The following is a 9,814-nucleotide window of genomic DNA, read 5'->3' as shown; positions in this document are numbered from 1 at the left end:
GGCCTTCCTAGCTGGTCCCATCCTTGCTGGGCCTGCATCACCTTGACTCGGCAAGAATCCTAGTAAGTCAGTTTAGGGAGGACACCACCCCCAGTTCTTGATGTCTCCTCTTAGTAATTTTCCAGCCAAGAGCCCCTTACTCTGCTGGCTGGCTACACTTCCCTTACTGTCTGCTGTACTTGGAGTTGGGTTGGATCACTCTCCTGCATTACAGTGGGGTTTGCCACAACGCTTGGTCTCCCTTGGAATTTTAATGTGTCAGAGTACGTTTTTCCTTAACATAGTTTTTAAATTTTTGAATCTTCTTTCAGTAGATTCTCTTTGAAGGTCTGTTAGTGAGCTTCACTGAGCTGAGAGGCCACAGAATAGGGTAGGTGGTGTGGGCTGATTGTGGGAAACAAGATTCAGCACTTGCTCATATGGAAAGCAAGATGGGGAGCACAGGGTGAGACCCTTGGAACACACAGGATGGTGGAGATAAAGGAGTCCACTGGAAGAGAATGGCTTATGTGGAGCAGCCTGTGGAAAAACTGTAACCTCATCTCTGTTTCCTTGGAGTCTCAAAATGGACCATTCATGAGTATCATGTCAGGAATCGAGCCAAGGGAAGCCCATGATGAGCCTGAGTCACTTTGGTAATTAGTTTGCACCAGCAGTGCCTTTTTTCCAGGGGTACTTGTACCCTTGGATTCTTGTCTCATAGCCATTGGCCACCGCTGGTGGTCTGTGGGCCATTTCCCCTTTAACCACCCCCACTGCTTTTTCCAGATACTCAGTTTAGCTCTCAAAGACAGGGATGAATCAGAAAGCCAGTGAAGACTCCACCCTCAAGCAAGTTCCTCAAGCTCAAGAAGAGGGTAACTTCAGTGAGAGCGGGTTTTCTACGAAAAACAGGGTTGAAGGCTGGCTCTGGTTCCTTGTTCCTTTCCTGTCTCCCTGGGCCACTTCCTTCTTCTGTTCCCCAGGGTGCTTACCAGTCCCAGCTGGCTACCCAGACAGTGGGCTTCTCATTTGCTGCAGTGTCATAGCAATAAAATGTGATTCCTGGGGTCCTCCAGGGAGCTACCTGTGGCTTTATTTATGAATCTGGCTTTGGGGAGTCAGGGGAAGAGATGACTGCTTCCATGCATATCCCCATCTTCCTCGAGTCACACCTCAGAAGAAAAGGGTGCTTGGATTTTCATTATACACACATGCTTTGTGCACGTAAATGTTTACAATTTTATACTGAAGATGGAATGAGTGTTAGAGCTTCCAACTGTATATTTTTTTAACTTTTATAGATTTTAAAACTATGATGCTTTATACATCTTTTTTTTTTTGGTACTGGGGATTGAACTCAGGACCTTGTGCTTGCAAGGCAGGCAGTGGAACCGGTGAGCTAAATCCCTGGCCCCTATACATCTGTTTTTCAGGAGCTATTGATAAGTTTTATGGCAAATAATGAATATTGTTAACTTTTCATGGTGATCAGAAGTACATAAAAATCCTATTAATCCCTTTATTCTTCCACTTCCCTAAACTCTGGTATATGGCAAAAAGAAGTCTTTGCTTTACTTGCTATATCATTATGAAAATAATAAAAATATTTTGCTAGTAAAAAAATAATAAAAATTTGAATCTTCTTAAAAATCTTAGTTCGGATTTCAAATGCTGAGGATGCCTATTATATGATTGGAGGTCTTCTCTGACCTGAGGGTGGTTACAGGAGGGTGTTTGCCTTAGTATAACTAATTGAGCAGTTTATTTTGTGTTGCCTTCTGTATCTGCATTTTTAAAGTTAAAAGTTATATTTTACTTTTTAAAAGGTTAAAATAGTAACCTTAGTCATCTTAGTACCTCCCTGTTCCAAAAAACAAACCTGTGTAGATTATATAACAAAATGGCTAAAATTTCATTTGCTTATTCCTTTCTCCTTTCCCACTCGATACTTCCTTGAGGAACCAAGAAAGGATCAGTTGCCAGCTTTTCTTCTCTTTCTTTTCATGCATGGAATGGCAACTCTCTCTTCTTGTACTGTGAAGCCCTTTCCAAGCTCTGCAATTCTACCCCAGTACTAAAATGCAAGAGCTTCACAGGCAGGCACACCATTTACCATCTGTATGGCTGTGAAGATGTTATATAACCTCTCTAAACCTTAGTTCCTTCACTGCTAAAATAGAGACAATCACTGGGTAATTGGGGGCGGTGCCAGAGGTGATAGCTATAAAATGGTTGGCACATACATCATCTTAGTGGGACAGCTGGTGAGAGTAGATAATGCTATGCATTAGTGTTTATGCTCTGAAGTTGGCATGGTGCACACGCCTGTAATGAGGCTGTGAGGCAGGAGGATTGCAAGTTTGAGGCCAGCCTTGGCTACATAGTGAATTCAAGGTCAGCCTGAACTACAAAGCGAGACCCTGTCTCAAACCCCTCCCCCCAAAAAAGTTAACATTCTGATTTTGACAATAGCACATTGCTTAAAGATTAAATAAAGCCAGACATGGTGGTGCACACCTGTATTCCCTATACTCTGGGAGTCTGAGGCAGGAGGATCACAAGTTTGAGCCCAGCCCAAGCAACTGAGAGACCCTGCCTCAAAAAAAAAATTTAGGAAAGGGGTTGCTGTGAATATATTTCAGTGCAAAGGGCCTGGGCTCAATCCCCAGGACTCCAAATTAATTAATTAATAGTTATGTATTGATTTTGATCATTACATTAGTTATATAAGAGAAAATACTTAGTTTTTAGGAAACAAAAGGGTGTCATCTTTACAACTGACTATACCAATTCAGAAAAAAGATGTGGAGACAGAGCTGGGTGTGATGGTACATGTTTGTAATTCCAGCACTCTGGGAGGCTGAGGCAGGATTATGAGTTTGAGGCCAGCCTCAAACAAACAAATTTTTAACAAAAACCTGGAGAGAGAGAGAGAGGGAGAGAGAGAAAATAGCAATCCAGAGCTGGTATTCCAAGTGAACCTGAGAAAGAAAAGCAAATTTGAAAAAAATGTTAACATTTGGGGAATCAAGGAAGGAATTTTGTACTGTTTTTCCAAGTCTGAAATTACTCCCAAATGAAGTTTAAGCCAGGCATAGGGTGCATGCCTGTAATCCCAGCCCTCAGGAGGCCGAGGCAGGAGGATGGACATGAGTTCAAGGTCAGCCTGGTTTACATAGTGAATTTGAGGCCAGGCTGATCTGCATAGTGAGACTCTGTCTAAAAAAAAAAGAAGTTTAAAAAATTCTTACACATGACAAATTCAACTTTTCCCACCTTCTTTCCCAGCCTAGATTCAATGCTATAATATAGATTAGGAAAGAGGCATTTTCAGTGAACTGAGACACAGAGGATTTAGGATCAACTAAAAGCCAAGGGCCAAACCTAACTCTCTGCCTACTTATGAATAGCCAGCCAGTTAAGAATAGTTTTTACATTTTTAGTTGGAAGAAGACCAAATCTATCTATCTATGACATTTGAAAATATGAGATTTAAATATCGGTGCCCATAAATAGTTATATTAGAACACAACTACCTCCAATTTCCTATGTATGCCCAGCTTATACAGGAATTCCTATACCACAAGTTATTTTAAAAATAAAAATAACCAAAATCTCCAGCTAAATTATAATGTGGACATTTCTGCTGGGCAGCCAACCCTTATCTTTCTTGCATGTCTTTAATCTCTCTGACACAAAAAGTCCTGTGCCCCATGTCTTGGGATTATGTTGCACAAGACAGCTATGGTCATGCAACAATAAAGAAGATAAATTTGTGAAATAGTCAACTGGCAGTTTTCTCACACACTCCAGTAAAGTTGATAGCAGTGTGTCAGGAACTGAACCTTGTCAGATGACAGTCATGGGGCTTAGGATGTCCTTGTCCCCATTTATCCTCTCAGGACTCTGAGATATCTCAAAACATCAAATGCCCAGAGTGAGGTCTGCCTTAGCAGGACACAAAATGACTTTGTGCCTAACATTCTTCTTCCTATCCTCTTACCATCACCTTCCTGTCAAGCACATCTGTTTCCCAAGGTCTCTCAGCTGCATCTTTGTATGATTTTTTTTGGTCATTGTGTTTTGTTTTTCCTTTCATGTCTGCTCTATCCCCAAGGGCCTGTTTCTCCTTTACTGAGGCACTGTAGATTTAGTCCACTCTCTCTGGTTTTGGGGGTTTTGTTTTGGTGGTACTGGGGTTTAAACCCAGTCCTGTGCACTGAACTACATCCCCAGTTTGAACTCAGGACCTTGTGCTTTTGAGGCAGGCAGCGGAACCACTGAGCTAAATGCCAAATCCCTGGCCCTTTTTTTTTTTTTTGAGACAGGGTCTCACTGTGTAGTTCAGGCTGGCCTTGAACTCACTATGTAGCCCAGGCTGGTCTCCAACTCATGGTGATCCTCCTGCCTCAGTCTCCTGAGTACTGGGATTACGGGTGTATGTCACCATGCCCGGATCTTTTCTTTTTATTTTTAAATCACTCGTTTGTTTGTTTATGACAGGGTCTTGCTATATAGTCCAGGCTAGACTCAAACTTGTGATCCTCCTACCCCAGCCTCCTGAGTAGCTGGGATTGCAGGCATGTGCACCATGCCCAGCCGCTCTCTGTTCTTCTAACCAGATGTGCAGATGTGGTTTACTTCTCTGAATAATCACAGTTGTTTCTGGCTAGATCAAAGGTTACAACTAGATGTGGCCAGAAAGGCTATTTGACTTGACACTCACCATGTTGGCCCACTGGTATTTTAAACTTAATTTCTGTAGTTGTTGTCATTTCATCGGGGAAATTTACATAAACCGGACATCCAGTTTCTTCTCAAAAATCAGAAAGTCTGGCCTCACCAGGCCCAAGCCCGTAGGGTAGCAGTAAGTACATTAGAAATGTGTGTTGGGACATTCTCTAGGTGGAATCGGTCCGACCAGTCAGTGACAGTCTTCATGACGTTCATTTAGCCTTTGACATGACCTGCAGTGGCCCAAGATGGATTTATATTTGCAACTTCTAGGTCACAGAGTCTCAGTGGTGATTTGATCACAAGCTCTATGACTGCAGTGTCAGAGATCTTTTGTGATGCTCAGATGCTCTAGATCCCTGAACTTTAGGCTGGTCTGTCATCCTGCTACACCAGTCTGCTGCCCAAACCCAGATACCTGGATCTCTGACTCCTCCAGATGTTCCTGAGCTCCCTGGAATGCAGCACCATGAATCCTAGGCAGCCACAGTGAAGCTAAGGGACAGATGAGCGAACTCCCCCAAGGAGAAGCACTGTGCAGCACTAACTGGGGCAGAAGACAGACAGCAGATGAATTTCATCCCCTTTCCCCACACTGGTTAACTATTTCCATGTGTGATTTCTCTGCATCATTTGTTCAGACATTCCACATGGTCTAGTGGGTGCACCTGACAAAAAATTTGCTCTAATCCTCCAGGGAGAAAACCAGAAAGCAGTGGCCTGCATGGCAACACATTCTACTCCATTGCTGCTCATCCTTTGCCTCCTTTCTCTTTCTTTTTCACTGCCATGGATTCATAGTTTGCAATTTAATTCTTACCGCATGCTCCCCTTTCTAAGGAGCCCCAGATGAGATCATTATTTGCTCAACACAATGAGTTTGCTCTGCAGCCAACAATGTCCCATATACATTTCTTTTTCTTTTTTGGGACAGGGTTTCGCTTTGTAGTTCCAGTGGGTCTTGAACTCACTATGTAACCCAGGCTGACCTCGAACTTGTGGTGATCCTCCTACCTCACCCTCCCAAGTGCTAGGATTACAGGCATGCACCACCACACCCGGCCCCATACTGGAAATTGAACCCAGGGAATGGTGAGCTACATCTCCAGCCCCTTTTAAAAAAAATTTTGAGACACTGTCCCTAAGGTACACAGGCTGGTCTCAAATTTGTCTTGACCCTGCATCAGCCTCCAAAGTACCTGAGATTAGAGGTATGTACCACAGTGCTCAGGTCTAATGCCTCTTTCTTAATGAAGTAACCACTGATAACACTAGTTGAAGGAGTCCTTTCCTTCCAGAAATGCCCACTGCACTGTACCTACATCTAGCTTAAAACTCTCTGTACTTTGTCTCTTTATGTTCTGTGCTTTAATTTGGGCCCTCACCCTTCCTATAGCAATCACCTTGGGGGTTCCCTATACTGCGTTTTGGCTTCTAGCCCTACCACCTTCCTCCTTAATTAATCCTCTGCATGTGTTGTTCCCTCTGCCAGCAATGTTTTTCCTTTTCCATTTTTGCCTCCAGGCAATTTCTGTTATATCTTGTCTCTTTTGAGAAGCTATCTCAGACTCACCTTAAGACTGGCTTACCAGCCCATGGGGAACACACAGCACCCCAATTACTAATGGCAGGGTAACTGAAGGTTTACTTCTCTGTCTTTTCCAAAATTTGAGCTTCCTGAGCTAAGAGTTGATAGCATATGTCTAATACAGTGCCTGACACACAAAAGGAATTCACTATACATTTACATAACATGAAAAATAAATGTCTTATCTCCTCTACTCAACTAGAAATCCTTTGGTCAAGGATATGTATCTGATTCATCTTTGCATCCCAGCACCAAGTACAGGACCTGGTATAAGTTAGATGCTGAACAGTGTATTGAAAGAATGAATGTGTTCATGATTTCAAAGAGAATTTGTCATTAAAGTCTAGGGTTGGGTGGGGAACAGTGCCTCCTTTAGTGAAGAGTCACCCTCAGGCACAGAGGATCAGTCACATCAGATATTATGCAGTTTACTTCCTTCTCCAAGTTCTGTTGATTATAATGGAAAGCAACTTTTTCTTTTCTCCATACCTGATCACGGATAACCTTATTCCTCTGCTACCTCACAGTTCTGTTATCAGGTAGCTCCTAAAAGTGGCTGGACAATTAAATGTTACCGGGTTTTGAGTTGCTCACCTCTCCTTCTAGAGTAGTATCCCAGGCTGTTCTCATCTTGAACAAAGAATTGAATGAGACAAGCCAAAAACAGTGCCAAGAGTTTATTTGAAAAGTGAGGGGTGAAGGGGTATGGGAGAAACCAGCTCTGTAGAGTGAACCTGGGCAGAACAAGAGAAAAAGAAGATAAAAGCAAAAATAAAAGTACCACTGTGTCTGGAAAATGAAGCATGGGCTACCATGAGAAGTCATGATAGCAAGCTCTTCTTGGCATCTGTGTCCTTCTATGCTGTACAAATCTTGAGGGAACCTACGAGAACTTCTACATCTGGGTCCTGAGAGGTGGTGCTGGGATCCCACGCCTCAAGCTGACGTCAGATCCAGGCCATCCTATTGAAAACCTGCTTGAGTTCTCAGGAGAAGTCCAGGTGCGGGGCTTTGGTGATGTGTTTTAGACTCTTGTAATTAACAAGTCATGCCTACTTCCCCAGCCAGCTTTGCCATGCCCTAATCTCTTACCTCAGTTCCATTGTGCATACTTTATACTCTGTCCTCAGTGGCATTCTCTCAATCTCTTGTACTTATTATATCTCCTATAAAGCTATCTTTTGTGGAGGCCAATGCACTGGCTTGTGATACGTGGAGGTAGCCTGAGATCCAAGCAGCTCCCAAAGATTCTCCAAACCCCCGTGTCCTGAAAGTGGTGATGCACCACGAGGGATTGGAGGGCCAGGGATTTAGCTCAGTGGTTCTGCTGCCTGCCTCAAAAGCACAAGGACCTGGGTTTGATCCCTGGTACCAAAAAAAAAAAACAAAGAAAAAAAAACAAAGGGGATTGGGCAAAGGCTATGAGCGATGATTCCTCAGTGAGCAACCAGGATGGGTCAAGCTGGTTCAGTAGAGGCCATAGTGCACATGACACTTTCTCCCCATCACCCCCACCACGTTGATTCAAAGTGACTTCAAGGACAAGAGAGGGGGCCAGGTTAGAAGAAAAAAGAGGTTATTCTTATTGAACTTTTGGTCAGTACATTGTTAGCTAACACTGTGTAACAAACTTGAGGCCAACAATGATTCCGTAATTTAGCTAAATAGTTGTATTGCCGATTTGTGGGTCCGGGAGAAACTCTCAGTGTTCTGAACAAAGAATTGGACAAAACAGAGAAAAGGTAGGGGGCATGTCTATTTATTCAAGGTGGGAAAGAAGTACTCATGCTGCAGAGTAACAGCAGGCCAGTGAAAAGGCTCACAATGGTCATGAGTTTAAGGGAAAGGGGTCTTTTGTATCCAGAAATCTTAGATTGCCTTCTCCCTCATGTCAATAAGGGAAAATTGTTCTATCAAAAACTCACTTGGCCTGGTGCCAGATTTAAACTATCCTATTGAAGACTTGCTTGGTTTTGCCTCAGATGTAAATGAAGAACTGAAAATAGCACTTTCTGATTACTGCCATGTACAGTGCTCAGGAACAGCAGTCATCTCAGATTCTGTGTTCTATGCATGTGCCCTGGGTCTCATATCTTTGACAGATTATACTGACTTGTTTAACTGGCTTTACCCCAGCCCTAATCTCCTTCCTCGGTTGTGCTGGGAGCCCTGCGCTGTAGATCACTATGGCTAGGCCTAACTTACCTCCTCCCAAGGATGAGGCAGGGCCCTAGGAAGAACAGGGGACAAGAGGGCATGGTTGACTGAGGCCTAGTCTGGAGAGGACTGTCTTCCTTCCCACCCATCCACCAGAGAAACATCAAGCATTATCTCCTGCAGACCCTAGCTGTTCTCCCTGTTCCAATCAGGCATCCCCTTTCATTTCCCTTATCTACACTATAAGTAAAGGTGCTGAGAATGCAAACCAAGCCTTTTGTCTCATCAGGATAAAGGGTTTCCACCTGGCTTCAGTTTTATTGTCATCTTTGTCTTTTTCTTTGTTTGTCTTTCTTAATCTCTCACCCTAGTTTTTCACTCCGTGAACCCTTCAGCCATGCAGGCCTTGGCACAGTTGTGCTTTGGTTTCTGCTGTACTCCCCATGGATCCGCAGAGAATCACATCTGGCACTGACTGATGTAGGACAACCTCACTCATACATTTGCCAGGTGACATGAATGAGGGGAAGACAACGGGATGACAAGTCTCATCCTTCACCAGGTCAGCATAAGCGGAAAACTCTTATCCAAAGGGTGAAGAAACTGACTCCCCTTGATGGAGAAGCTGCAAAGTTAAACTGCAAAAGGAAGAGCATGTAGTGAGGGCAAGAATTTGAAGGATTTATCTATTAATCAGAGCCAAGTTTTTTGGCTCCTTCTGTCTCTTGGATTAGTTTGGCTTTTGTAGAGACAACCATTCTTTGTGTGTATCTCAGAGTGGCTTTCCACTTTGTTTTGGCATTCTAAAAGAGAGTTAATGTTGCACGCAGTGAGAAAGAACCAACCAGAGACCGATATTAAATCCACAGAGGAGTTCATTACTGGCTGGGACTGAGCCGAGCATTGGACTCGAGTCCCCACTGAGGGGAGACAAACATGTTTTACATACCTTTGAGTCCAACAGTTTCTAGGCCCCCCTATGGGATAGAACTAACAAAGCAAGCAAAAGGTACGGAAGCGGAACGTCCTGCTGTTAGAACATTTGTAAAACAATAGTTGATTAGTTGTTGTTTCTAAGAGACTTTCTAAGGGGAGGAGATTTCTAAGCTTCCTCCTTCTAAGTTCTTCAAAAGGGCAGGCAGGTGGGTTGTCCAGCAGCAATATGGAGTGTGTCTTGCTAACTAGGGTCCTTCAGTTAACATATTATGGCTCACTTAATTAGTTGTCTTATCCCCCTTTCAAGGTGTATGCTGCTTCACTTACACAGTTACTACAAATAACACTTTGCACACTGAGGGGATTGATTAGTAAGGTTTTTTTTCTTTTTTTGGTACCAGGGATTGACCTCAGGTT

The sequence above is a fragment of the Heterocephalus glaber genome, unplaced genomic scaffold (genome assembly GCF_053883595.1).
Source record: "Heterocephalus glaber isolate CG9 unplaced genomic scaffold, H.glaber_assembly_v1.0 deba00001472, whole genome shotgun sequence".
NCBI classification, from domain to species: domain Eukaryota; kingdom Metazoa; phylum Chordata; class Mammalia; order Rodentia; family Bathyergidae; genus Heterocephalus; species Heterocephalus glaber.
The sequence above is the reverse complement of the archived record's forward strand: the minus strand, read 5'-3'. Positions refer to the sequence as shown.